The following is a 15,510-nucleotide window of genomic DNA, read 5'->3' as shown; positions in this document are numbered from 1 at the left end:
ATAGTGGCTGTGTTTTGTATGTTCTGTGATTAAAAAATTCAGAAATGGTAAAATAAATAAATAAATAAATAAATAAATAAATAAAATTACTTGATTGATATACTAATAAGACATTAACATATTTGATGTTTTGTCTGGTTGACTTCATTTCATATAGAAATATACAATACATCCTTTCCCTATTCCATATTTGCCAGTGGCACCCTTACAAAGTCGGTCATCATTGCTTCAACACTTGATGCATTGAGAAACAACCCAAATAACACAAAAACAACAGGTAACAACTCAGTTTTCTATTCTGAATAAATCTCTATATTTAATTTATTCAGTATCCAGACTGAGGCTTTAACACATTCAGCAAAATGTTGTCGATTTAGCAGTTGGGATGAGTAAGAATAATGATGTAAAAATGGGATTTAGAACAGGTGATGTGAATAATTGAATTTGTCTCAAAATCTTCCTCCAGCTGTTTTAGTAGAACTTAAATTTCCAGTCTTTTTGTGCTCCTGTCCCAACTTTTTGGATGTTATTACCATCAAATTCAAAACCTTATTCTTGTTCTATTTTCTTCTTGAAAAGGCACATTTTCATCATGTATGCATTTGATAGCTTTCTGTCTTCTATTGTGACTAAAATATTGGTTTACAACAGTGTTTCTTAACAGGGGCGGTACCAAGCTGAGAGGCGGGTGCTGAGACTGAAATGGGGGGGGCGTTTGTCTGTATAACTATCAGTATGAAGCAGCATGTTATGTCAGTGGCAAATCCCCCCCCGTCTTCGGTGGCAATGTCCTTCACGTCCCCCTCCCCCGGTCCCAAGGGGTGGTACCTATGCTACGTATTTTAGCTCCCTCAGACACCCCTCCGCTCAACAACTTGGTATGGAGGGGGAATGGATGCGACAAGGAGCGCTATAATGCCTCCCCGGTCGCAAACATTCTCGTGGGGGTGGAGGGGGGGGCAGGAGGCTTATACTGACGTAAAGGGCGTTTGTTCTAAAACCGTTGAGGACCACTGGTTTATAGAATTTACAAATCATTGTATTCTGTTTGTGTTTCTATTTAAATTTTACACAGTGTCCCAACTTCTTAGATAGACAAATGTTTTGTCATACCAGTTTTACTTCATTTGTATATATACATCCATTCCTCACAAGTAGGCTGCAGCACCTTTGAGAAAAAGTTGTAACGGGTGCACATCAGGGCTAGAAATATGTAAGAACAATGAAGTCACAATATAATTTTTAACGATGTGTAAAGGTGATTGTCATCATTCAGCAGCATCGAGAAAAGGTCTAGCTCTAGTTATAGTGACTAAAAATGGCAATAAACAGTAAAAGATTTTCCTCTTAGATGTTTTATTTTTTATTTAACCAGGAAAAATGACTCACTGAGAGTAAAAATGTCTATTGCAAGAATGTTCTGGTCAAGAAAGCAATGGAGTAGATTATATGAAGCAGTATGAATCAGGAATACTCCAATAATATGAAAGTCCTTCAACTGTACCTTTAAGTACAGCACCGGTAAAAGTAAATATTACATTCTCTCACGTATAATGCAGTTACTATGGTGAGACTAGAAATACAGTGATTTCAGGGGTTTTAACAAGTTTATAGCACATATAAAAATAGTGCATGAATTGGATATTTCAGAGATGCCAAACAGGACATTAAACTAAAATGACTTAAGACGTATCCATTTATTATTGTTCTACGTTACACCCTCACTTGGCCAACAGCTTGGAGTGTGATGCAGCTGTCAGTGTAACCAATAGTAACAACGCTGTAGCAACAAACACAGTTTTTAGCCTGTAGTCATGAGTAATATGTCTGATGATACAGGGTTTCTTCATACGGGATGCATGGGCCAGTGTGTATGTGTGAGAGAGAGAGTAATGTTTACAGAAGCAGCCAGATAGTCGCTCATTCTGAAATTGTCCATTTCTTCGTTCCTTCCCATACACACCCTCGACTCCTTTCCCTCTAACAATCTGTATCTGTATTTCTCTGACACATTTGCACAAGGGAGATTCCAATATATTCATAGAACCAGGCTTATTAGGACGACGCTGTGAAAGACATCCTTACGAATTCCCCTGAAAATCTAATAAAGAAAGCGCACTATGGAAACTTAACATGAAACAATGGTCAATATAATAGCAAAACAGTGGAAACCTCAAGAGAATGTGTTTTAAACATAACAAGTAAGGTTGATTTTGTACTTCATGATGGTGTGGTCTGAATATCTGACATTACTCCACTAAATATCATATTGCCAAAGTTAAAAGTCTTGTCATTTTCACACGGATATTTCTGTGTTTCTTATTTCTTCAGGGCTGTTGTTGCTTGTGGGTGTGGAATAATCTACGATAGCTGTGGTTCAGTTCATAAATGTGATACAGTATCTCAAGCCGTGTTAGGATTCAGAAGCTGTTAAATCTGATTGATGATCTGTGTTCGATTGTTTGATGTCATCAAACAAACCCGCCACCATGATAAAGCAAATGGACTGATTATTGATTGTTAAGTTGAATAAATCATACCCAAAGATGACTTTGCACAATTGCTATTTATCAGTCAAATGGGATAAGGAAATATTTGACATAACATACTGCGGCCAGAATGCTTGGTGTAGTTCTTCTCTACAACACAAACATACCACTAGTGTAGGAGTTGGTACATTTTAGAAAGAGGGGGAAAAAATCCATCTGGAGACAAAAAAATATTAATTGAAGCCCATAAAGACCCAGAGTTATTTTTGCGTCAGTTCCCGAATGAATTTTTGTCTCTATTTAACCTTTCATAAGTGATTTATCACCATTTATTGTAATACTATCTTTATTTAGCATTTCTTTCAGTGAAAACCAGGTGTTTTCCTATATTTAATTTTTTGATCATGTAGATGTTCATAAAAGCTAAGATTAAAGTTGATGGTTATTATATCAAAAACAAAGAAAACAGAAGAAAAATGTACTTTTTCAGCAAAGATATCATGAACTGAATACAAAAACATGCATGTCCATTCACTGCCATTGATCAGTTTCCATGAGTTTTACTGGTGAATCAATGCTGTAGAAGATGGCAGTGTTTCCACGGTAACTACAGGGCGTCTGAACATCCAAAAGGGTCATATCTGATGTCTATGAAAAGATGACAAACTGCATTTTACACCAATTATTTACATGGATTGATAGGATTGGTAGATCAGTAGTTATTAAACATTTTACATCAGTAGATTGTTTTGGTCTCCAGTGGCTTTTTGGGTCTTTATGGGTTAAGGTGGCTACCCTGTTGTAGTCTGTCTATGATTATTTGATACTTTAACGTTGCATATCTATTACAATGATGAAACTTTTGTTATACAATTACAATAGAACAGTTGAGATTTTAGCGTGCACTGGCATGTATAGACTTACATAACAACAGAGTCACTGGCGTATGAGCAAATGCAAGTTGAGTTAGTGCTATTGTATTTGGCAAATAAAGGCACCAGGCCCTGATGTACCACATAATAAATCTTTTGGCCGTTGAAATGTTGAAAAAAAATGTTTTGTTCTGTGTATAAGCTACACATTTGTGCAGTTGAACAATGTAAGAATGGCGTTATAGCAACAGCAAAGATGGTAAAGTGCTCAAATGACCAAAAACAACAAGTGGTGTGAAAATATACCACTAAAAGTAGAAGTTCTCTATAATCAAAATCATACTGAAGTAAAATTATTGTATTTGCTACCAGCAAAATGTATGAAACCAGTATAGAAAAATGTCCCATCTGCTATCCTGTTCCTGACTATCTATTAACACAGAAATACAATTATTTTAGTAAGAACTGATCTTGCTGGTTATTTTCTCCATTAATCAAATAATTGAAATGTTGTCACAGAAGAGGTGAATTTATTTAGAAAGATATCCAAGCTAATGAAACACAAGCACAGTAAATCTCCCCATTTATGATGCTGTGACCAAGAAATATTTCCACATGAAAAATGACTGAAAAATGAATGTTTTTTAGAGACGTGTTATTTCCTGTCAGTCAATCAGTGGATTAATAGTTTTAACTTGCCATCCCACCATTAAGTCACCTAATACACACAACAAAAAATACTTTATTAACTCTTCATGTGTTATGAGTAAAAGTCTTACAATGAAATATACTTGTATTAAAGTAAAGGGAAGTAAAGCAATAGATATTTCTCTTGAGCACAATTTGTTGCTTTATATTAAATGAACTGCACATCAACTGTGGCAGTCACCATACATTACATACATAACAAAAGCAACAGCAACAATGACACACATATATGCATGCTTCAGTTCTTGTGTATATATTACACCCTGCTTCTGCTATGCTTAGGAGGCTGGAACAAATGGCACCTTCCAGAAGTTTGATTTATTTGTTTGCTTGATTTTGAAGTATAATTATGAAGCTACATTAACCCATAAAGACCCAGAACTACTTTTGTATCAGTTCCCAAATCAATTTTCCTCTAGATTTAACCTTTCTTAAATGACTTATCACCATTTATTCTAATATTATCCTCTATGTTTTGCATGTCACTGAAAATATGTATTTCCTGTATTTGATTATATTGATCATGTAGATGTTCATAAAACCTCAGAATAAAGTTGAGGGTTATTATGTTGAAAAACAGAAAAAAATGAAAAAAAGTGACTTTTTAAGTTAAGATATCAATAGCTGAACACAAAAATAAGCATCTACATCCACTGTCATTGATCCAACTCCATGGGTTGTACTGGTGAATCAACTTCGCAGAAGATGACGGTGTTTCCACGGTAACTTTGGAGTCACTGAACGTCCAAATGGGTCATATCTGATGACCATGAAAAGATGACCAACTCTATTTTACACCAATCATTTACATGGATTGATAGGATTTATGGATCAATAGGTATTAAACATTTTAGATCAGTAGATGATATTGGTTGCCAGTTGCTGTTTGGGTCTTTATGGGTTAAATGGAAGTAGAAAGTATACTTACCTCACATTTCTACTCAAGTAAATGTGCTTTGTTAAATTCCTCCACTGCAGTCTCCATTCTATACAATAAACAGTAGGGCAGATGGTAGTATGCTATGTGTTCTTCATAGTGTTTTTATGTATTAGCTGTAAAACTGTTACATGTTCCTGCCCTGGAGGTTTTGTCTATACAATGACTGGTCTTTGTTGCAGATGAAGCTTTGAGATGATATAGTGTGAGATTTATTTTATCAGAAGAAAAGGTCTTGTGTCAAAGATCTTCTGTTTTATACCCATAAAGCAATTTTCTTCCTTTTAAGAGTCTTTTTTTATGAATTTCTGGTTGCTTTTTTTCACCATCTGTTGTTACTTTGATGACCCCTGCTGGAAAGATGCCTAGTTCACAAGAGAGGTGGTCCAGGCTCAGCTCTGCCAGAACTGGATTGTGCCACTCAGTGGACGCAGAGTATAATAACAAGCCGGCAGTAGTCGATCTGTTTCAGGTTAAGTGTCTCTTTGGCAGGATCACAGCCACTCTGATGATGTCCTAGACCGTCTCCTATTGTCAGTTTCATCTGTGTTTACTTTAAATCAAGTCACCTCTGACATACTCTGGTGCATATTCAGTACCGGACCTGAATGCACTCTGTGGTTTGATGCAAGCCAGAACATTCCTTGACATAATGCATAATTTAAGAATTGTGCATTATGTTGATGGTAACAGCTGAGTATCAGTGGATCTGTTTTTTCATTTCATTTCCCATGACAGTTGAGACTTGGCATAGCGTTATGCGGAAAATGAAGTGAGAGGTTAGTCATCAAGTGTCATGTCAGAGCCTGCAGCTCCAGGTCTGGACAACTATCAACACAGGAACTGAAGGAAGGAAGGCAAAAAGGCTTTCACACGGAGCTTATACTTTAAAACGATATTCACTGGGGAATTTTCCTTCTCAGTTGAATGATTTATCCATCTACTTTCACTGATGAGATTGGATTGAATAAAAGCCTTATCACTGAGTAAATTAGAACAATATACTTAAAAATGAAAAAAGTAGATATCTCAGGCCTTCTGTTCTTTCTCTTAAATGAAAATGGACACCTTGTGACAACCTTTAACAAATGTAAACCAAAGACCAAATGGTCCAAGGTTATAAATGATATTGATCTGTTTTTGCAGAACAGAAATATTAATGGAATTTCCTGCTCACATTTTTGGGTCCTGGCATGTAGCTGTTCGTTACCACTCAGCTCTAGAAGGTAAACAGATGAAGGGGGAAACTGATTGGTATTCCGACATACTTAGCTTAGAGGGCTGGACTTTGAAGAATTCAGCCAAGGTTCTGACAGTGACCACAGGGTCAAGAGTCTCCGTGGTGGTTCCTACCTGAGGGTGTACTGGACCTTCACAATGAATCCAGATAAATAACCTCTGGGTCAACCTGAAGAAAGTACAGCAATCAGCAAACTCTATGAGAGGAAATGCATTTAATTTATACATACGAGGGCTGTTCAATAAGTTCATGGCCTCACCCAGAAATACTGGTTGTTATAATACAGGATGTTACATTCTTTCGTGATGGGATAGTGATGCTTGAACATCGATGGACCAAGTGCATTGCTGTAAATGGAGATTATGTTGAAAAATAAAATATAAATTATCAGTCTGTCTTGTTCTGTTCTGGGTGAGGCCATGAACTTATTGCCCTCGTATGTCAAGGTGTGTTGCATTTGTAACATGTAGCTCTTACAGGTCACCGGTTTAATCCTGAGTCAGTTTTCCAAACCAAAGGTCGCAGGTGGTTGTTCATTTTATTTTTCATATTTACATATTAAATACATTCATACTGGATACTCAAAAATTTTCATATAAAACTATTTGTGACTAATCTAATCTAATCTAATCTAATCTAATCTAATCTAACTAACCCATGTCCAATACATTCTTATGCTCTTATAATTTTTAGTTGTATTTCATACCCCTGACTACATATACAAAGAAAGAAACAAAAGAGTCATCCATATGTCCACTTACATACACATACATCACAACCAGTATTTAAATATTTGAGCATACATGCATCAATGCACATCCTGCAAATATATCTCCATCCATGTATGTCAATTTTATACATTATATTAATTATATTATATGGTGAACCACAGACAAAATTGAAAAAAGAATAATAAATTGTGTTAATTTTTGTTCTTTTTTCCTTTTTAAAGAAGTTTGCATGTGTGTGGGGTGGGGTATCAGGGTCTCTCTTTCTCCTTTCTGCACTAAATCATATATCCACTGGGAGTCAGTGTAATGCTCAGACAAGTGGTAAATGGTTTAGCCTTTTGTTAACTACCTCTAAAATCATAAACAATTAGTTGATTGCAGAAAAACATCACACCATTAAATATATGCCATTTAATGACAGCTGTCATACAAACATTATAGTTGGCCTACACAATTTAATTATGGACAAATATCATATTCATGGATTTACATGGAAATATCATGTTTTCCTATGTACATGCGTGAATATTTATATTAATTGCCACTGGTATTTCTGCCCACAACAGATATTTTAACTGTGATTGTATATGATGTCTTTGCTTTGTATTGGATGCATTTTTATCATTATTTTAATCATTATTATTAGTCACCCACACCATTCACATACACAACAATTTAACTATACCTGCTAATAAAGTAGTCATTTTCATGTACATAATTGATTTCTCTGTCCTTTTTTCTTCGTTATCTTAGTGGTAAAAACAGTGACACAACTAGAAAAGCACTCGAAGAGCGCAGACCTCCGCCAAGGCAGATCAGCCCCCCCCCCCCCCCCCCCCCCCAACACCACCAAAATTTAATCATTTGTTCCTTGTGCCCGTATCAACATTTCCTGAAAATTTCATCAAAATCCATCCATAACTATTTGAGTTATCTTGCTAGCAGACAAACAGACAGACAGACCCCAGTGAAGACATAACCTCCGCCATTACTTTTGACGGAGGTAAAAAGCCTAGTGGGTGATATTGTCATACAGTTCTGCACGTGTGTGTTCCAGCTCAGATAAATGTGTGTGATCCAAATGATTATTTTCCCCTCAGCTTTCTGTCTAATATTAATGCAGCTCTGGCTTTTCAGACAACAGAAGCACTGTGTGTGTTTCACTGAATACTCAAGTGTTTTCCATGCGTGTGTACCTTTGTTTGTGTGCACCTGTCTGAGCCCATGTGAATTATGTGTCATCCTCCATCCATCATCACAAAAGGCCGAGCAGGGGAACAGTACAGTTTAAGTATTTAAGGGTCTGTGGTTGTCTGTGGTTTAAGTAATGTGGAAGGAAACCCAGTTAGTCCAATATTTTCCTTTTCCATTAAATAAACATGTGTAACTTGATGACTCATGCTCAGCATCCTGCCCTCGGCCTTATGGGAGATCATGGCTGGTGGTCCTCGGATGCAGAACCCCACACCACAGCACCCTCCAGTGGGACAGTCGACATATGTGCATACATCACATGCTCAGCTTCCTTCTTACCTCCTTCCTCACACAAATAGACAGTTTATGGAAGACATACCAGCAGCGGTAATCAGACCTATTCATTGCACAGATGAAGGATTTGCTGTTGTATTCAGTAGAAACCTTTGGAACAAGCTCTTTTTATCTGACTGAACCAGACCCTGTTGCTTAATCATCCATTAAACAAGAAAAAAAAAATGAGGATGTGGTAGACACAGGTGATGAGAGACCACTGGACCATCAATAAACATTTCAGGCCACACACACGTGAGTACTGTAATCACAATGATGACATTTACAAAACTATTAGTCTAAAAGATTACTGGTCATATTTTAGGAAAAGGGGAGACCATTTGTTTTCTTAATTTCTCCATAATTTAAAATAAACTCAATGAAATCCAACATTAAAAAAAAAGAATTAGTTCATAGGAAAAAGACGTAATCCTGTTGATTCATTCCTGACACAGATGAGACTCCCTTGTCCCCCACTCAGTCCATTTTTCCTCTTTCACCCTGTCTTTCTTTACTTCTTTAAGTCCTCTTCTGACCTCTTATTGTCCTCCAGTATTTATAGTTGAGGTTGACAATTTGTGTTTGTTCACTGAGGTTGTACACACTGATGCCTTTCAGCTGAGAAATACCAAAGAATGTGCATCAACTATTCAGGGTAAAAAGAGTCACAACAAGACACAAACTCATACCAAATTCAGTCCACAACACAGTTTATCTTCATAACACATAAAGATATAAGCTGTAAAATAAAATGTAAGTGTCTAATTGAGTTTATGGCTTCTAAAACTGGGGATGATTTCCTAAAACTTGTCCTCTCTCTACCTGTCTTTTCTGTCTGGTCTATATCTAGTCTTGGGTCAAAGCCCAGCGCTTTTCTTGTACATGAGACACTTGGACCTGACGTTGGCCAGCTCTGTCTGAATTCCCAGGATCCATTATGAGCTTTTTTGGACACATTCCTTGTCCAGGTGCTGTGTATTTTCTTTTTCACTGTGCATGAGCCCCACAAACTGTGCAGGCTGTCTTCATTCATTATTCAAACACAATAAAAGTTCCATCTCACAACAGTGTTGACATTCATGTTCTAAAATATTTTGGCGAACAGTCAGTTTTGTCCATTTAAACAGAACAAAAATCTCTATTTGTTAATGCTAAATTTGTCAAACTCAAGTTTAAGACTTTGCACTGAGACAGACTCACGTTAACATTTGCAATTACAATTTTGTGCATGTGTGACTTCAGGAAGCATATTTTATAGCATTTTCATCTTCCAAGACAGACTAAATAAACAGCAGTATTTATGCTTTTGTAAGGTTCAAAGGTCAAATTGTAGGAGGTCCCTTCAGCCACACTCCACTTCCTTATACTGTATATGTTTGTATGTGTGTGCATGTATGTGCATGTGTGTGGTCTTATGTTTGCATATGAACTGAATGTGTTTCATGCTGCCATAGACATTGTTTATAATACAGGTTTTATTGTGAGGTCTTCCATGTAGCAACTAAATAGAAGAATATATTATAAAAGGATAGAAGGTGAGAAAAAGGTCAATTTTATTCATTATCACCCTGTGATCTTCCCATAATTCTAGATGACTATTTGCTTTTTTTTAACTTAACTTTTATGGCACATCCCAAATAAATTTTTCTCTCTATTTAACCTTTCCTAAGTGATTCATCACCATTTATTCTAACATTTTCCTCTGTATTTTGTGTTTTTTCAGTGAACATCATGTATTGTCCTGTATTCAGTTCACTGATCATGTAGACTAGCGCCATTGTACCCATGGTGCCGTTGTACAATAGCATGAGAGGCTAAAATCGCCCAGCATACCTCACAACATTTGAATAGGGACATTGTGCTTAATAGATAGTCAGGTAATGTTTGTATTCATTTGGCGAGTTTGGCGGCGATCGGGCCTGTGAAGGTCTGTGGTGAGCTTGGACTTGGTCCGAGGTGAGCTGGGACCCGGTCCGAGGTGAGCTGGGACCCGGTCTGTGGTGAGCTGGGACCCGGTCCGTCGTGAGCTGGGACCCGGTCCAAGGTGAGCTGGGACCCGGTGCGAGGTGAGCTGGGACCCTGTCTGTGGTGAGCTGGAACCCTGTTAAAATCGCCCAGCACACCTCACAACATTTGAATACGGACATAAAATTGTGCCTAGTAGATAGTCAGGTAATGTTTCTGTTCATTTGGTGAGTTTGGCGGCGATCGGGCCTGTGAAGGCTGAGGAAAATCTGTACAAACGCCCTCCTGTGCTGCAACATCGATCGGACGGACGGACACAGAACGTGCATTACATAGTAAGATGTTCATAAAAGCTCAGATTAAAGTTAAAGGTTATTATATCAAAAATAGAGGAAACTGAAGAAAAAGTGTCTTTTTTAGTTCAGTTTCTCATTAACTGAACATAAACCCAGTGTCTCCATCCACTGTCATTGATCCAACTCCATGGGTTTTACTGGTGAATCAATGTTGTAGAAGATGATGGTGTTTCCATGGTAACTACGGAGCCTCTGAACATCCAAATAAGTCATATCTGATGACCATGAAAAGATGACAAACTGTATTTTACACCAATTATTTACATGGATTGATAGGATTTGTGGATCAACAGGTATTAAACAGTTTAGATCAGTAGATGGTTTTGGTCGGTGGTGGCTACTTGGGTCTTTATGGGTTAATCTTGTAACAAATATCACACCTCTTTTTGTATAGCAAAGACAGCACTGATATGATGATTTTGATGCTAAATTATGGTTTGCATCTGTGTGAATAGTCAGAGCAGAGTCCGACCGTAGAGGTATTTTTGCTCTGGTGGTGAGTTTGCTCTCCAGCTGAGGAGAGCATAGCTACAACTGTTTATAGAACCTGAGGACTAGAGTGACTTTTTGGCAGAGGTATCAAGCACAGTTAGGCTTGGTTTGGTTTTCCACAAACCTCTTCTGTTCAGAGTGTTCTTTTGTTAGAATATGTTTTCAGGAAGTCTCTAACTGATTTTATTTCATGCCTGTCTTAACGTGCACTTAGCTGCTATGGCCCGAGGTGTTTTGAAGGATGATTCAGTGGCTATTAGGTGTAACGTAACGGGTGTAGCATAACCATAAAGATGAAGTCTGTGAACATCCAGTTGCTAAGACATAAATTGACATGACTCGAGCACACAGACACCAAAATATTAGCACAAAACGTTGCAGTTTTAAAAATAGGTATATTTCTTTTAAGTGTATTATGTCTGGCATCCATACCAGCCATGTCAGGGTTCTCAGTTTGACATTTAATGATGGCAACAGTATGTGTTGGGTAAAATAACACATGGGCACTGCAGTGGACTTCTTAATATATGGGCCACATGGGACTATGGACTGTACACCAACTGTTCTCCCCTGCTACCAAACGTGCCAAAATTTACAGTCATTATACAGATTATTTCAACGTGTCTTTGGTCATAATGTACACAAAAATGGACCTTTTGTGTAAGCTGACCGCTGGCTGACAGAATCCATGATGAGTGAGTTTGTTTTAGAGTGTTAAAGGCTTAAAATACAACAAAGCACATGGTGAAATCATTTGCGCTCTCTCCAGCTTGTCAAATACCTTACAGCGTTTTAGAATATGTATTGTCCGTTATTTTGACACTTAAAGGGTGTATCTTTTGCACACAAGATGCAACCACTGTATTTTGTCTTCAGAGGCTGCCCCCCCCCATCACCACCACCTCCACCACCCTTTGTTCCACACACTGAGGCCTCTGGGTTGGCTTTTGTCAATGAATAGGACCTAGAAGACCTGACAAACTGTTGAAGCCAGAGTTGTCCCCATATGCTGCATCCCAGCATGCTATGTGTTTGTCTCAAGTCAACAGTGACTCCTATGAGCATTCCACACATAGTAACACCTCAATGCAGAATCCCCTACCCACAATGCCTTTCAGCAAGCACCTGTGTTTATGGCCTAATACTTTACCCTTTCACATCGTAATGACTACACCTTTTTAAGTAAAAAAAAAAAAAATGATAGAAGCAACAAGTTCACAGGAGAAAAGATAATATTTATAACTTAACAGTTAACTTTATGCAGTCTATATATTATATGAGTTAATTCAGAGTGTGTGTGAGTACAGTGCTTAATTTTCAAGATCATAGCATTCATGTGGTGTCCTCTCATCTTGTGCATAGCTGCATCTCTAACATCTGTTAAAAGACAAGTTAAAATTGCCCTAACCTCTGACCTTTCAGCACCTAAATTCTGCAGATGCTTATTTGGGGTCATATCCGGCACTTCACCCACTCTGCCTGCCAAAACTCATCAATATGATTATTATCACATGATAGTATAAATTACATCTGTAGCAATGGGATGCAAGAGAATAGGAGATAAGATAAGATAAGATATGCCTTTATTAGCCCACAAAGAGAAATTCCAGATAATATATGAAAGTACATCAAGAAAAACTTTAGTGGAGACTTTCCAGACTACAGAAAAAACATACCCCGTTTTTTCATGTCTTTTGGCTAAAGTTTGTAAAATGCTGGATCCAACATGTCCCAGAATGCACCTTAGAGCTGCCCTGACGACTGGCAGCTAAACATCTCAGCCTCCTATCAAGCATGGTCAGTTTGTTCATCCATTCATCATTTCATTATTTATCATTCAACATTCCCTTTCTATAAATCCACCTAATCGTCTGGAGGGTCACGGTGATGCTGGATCCTTTCCCAGCTACCATCAGGAGAAGGCGGGGTACACCCTGGACATGTCGCCAGTTCATCACAGGTCTGACATATACAGACAAACACTCCCACATTCGCACCTATGGGTGATTTAGAGTTAACCTATTGAGATGGATGTCTTTGGACAGTGGGAGGAAGTCAAGATTCAGACCCAGGACCTTCTTGCCTGAGGCCCCAGCACTAACCATTGCACCATCATGCTGCCAATTCAGGTATTAGGTCTTGTTATTAAAGGAAAGACTAAATGAAGTGAGAACATCTTTTGAGTGTATCCATCATGTTGACATTTAAGCTTACTGCTGTTAAATTTTTAACATTTGTTCATGATTGAGTTTGTGCTGAGATCAGTAGCTACAGGGGCTGTGTCCAACCGGGTTGTTACTTTAACAGGAATAAAACAGGCGGTGATTTTATTGTCAGGCGTGACTGGTTACTGCACTGAGACATTCCAACACCTTTTGGTCCCAGATTACCAATTAGACAACTTTACCAGCACTTCCTGAAATGTTGCTCCATCACTTGTAATAGAAATTTAATGGGAGGCGGCAGCTTTGGTGTGTTCATTCTCTACAGTCTAATGGTACCACTTTAGGATCATTTTCAGGGTATGGGAAAAGTGGGCATTTGTACAGCATAAATGGGCTCCAAATGGACTACATTTATATAGCATTTTTGTAGCTTATTGGCACTTAGGGCACTTTACAATGTGCCTCATTCACCCATTTGTGCACACAATATGCCACACACATTTTCACACCAGTGAAGCAGACCTGGTGGAGCAACAATGGATTCAGTGCCTCGAGCCAGGACATTCCAATATTTTAACAGGAATAGTCCGGTATAGTGTACACATGATCTCTACATACTGAGTCACAGTGAGTATTAAGTGAAATACTAATCTTAACCCATATAGATCCAAACAGTGATGGAAAGCATCTACTGATGGAACTGTTTAATTCCCGTTGATCCACTAATTCTATCAATCCATGTCAATAATTGGTGTAAAATACAGTTTTTCATCTTTTCATGGTCATCAGATATAACCCATTTGGATTTTCAGAGGCTCCGTTGTTACCGTGGAAACACCGTCATCTTCTACAACACTGATTCATTAAAACCCATGGAGTTGGGTCAATGACAGTGGATGGACACACTTTATAATCAGTTAATGAGAGATTGGTCTGAAAAAGACACTTTTTCTTCAGTTTTCTCTGTTTTTGATACAATAACCATCATCTTTAATCTGAGCTTTTATGAACATCTACATGATCAGAATATTAAATATAGGAAAATACCTGAATGGATTGGAAAAATGTAAAATAATGACAATTATTTTGTAATACATAGTGTTAAGTCACTTGGGAAATGTTAAATATAGAGGAAAAAACCATTGGGATCAGCCACAAAAGTAGCACTAGGTCTTTGTGCATTAGAAAAAGAGCACCCCTGTCAGATTTGCTTGTTTTAGGCAGGGGAAATATACATCAGAATCAAAAAAAAGAATCAGAATCTCCTCACATTAACATGCAAGAAATAGCACAGAATGATGAAAATTAGTTATCAGATGAAGGCAAACATAAACAGATGTGGATACCAGCTATATGTTTATGCAGTATATATGTGTGTAATTATGTAATGGTGTACATAAGTGTTTATGTGTGCTCATCATCGCTGATTGATCTCTGGCAATAAATATTAAGGAGAAAATTGCAGATGATGTGTTGAAAATGCAAAATGCTTTACTCTGTTTATTCTCACCATGTCCACACTAACACAGATATTTTTCTAGATTCTGTCCACATGACTTTTATACAAAATATCTGTCCACACTACAATGCAAAAATGTGAAATGTACTACCAAGCAGCAGGAATACGTGGACCTACCACTGTTTCTGTCAGTCTTTAAAGTGTGGACATTGAAGATAATGTTGCACGTAATAGATGCTGAGGTGTCAATAAGTGGACCAGCAAATTCAGAGAGTCGAAGTATGTTTGTAGTATTACATAGGTGTCACCACAACGCTTGTACATGTCTGGTCCAGTCTGTCTCTCAGTGGTGTCCATGCTGACCTTGATCTAACACTGGCTTATGTACCTTGGATATATGGCATATATTTGATGTTTCAGGTGCAGGTCAATTACACAAAGTGGCAATACACATGCACAAATTGGAGTGTAACACCACAGTTTTCTAATCTCTTCATTTTTCCTGTCCACATGGGTACATGGAAACTGAAGTTAAAAAAAAAAAAATAAATAAAATCTTCACTTTCAAA

The sequence above is a fragment of the Sphaeramia orbicularis genome, chromosome 21 (genome assembly GCF_902148855.1).
Source record: "Sphaeramia orbicularis chromosome 21, fSphaOr1.1, whole genome shotgun sequence".
NCBI lineage: Eukaryota > Metazoa > Chordata > Actinopteri > Kurtiformes > Apogonidae > Sphaeramia > Sphaeramia orbicularis.
This window is presented reverse-complemented; position numbering follows the sequence as displayed.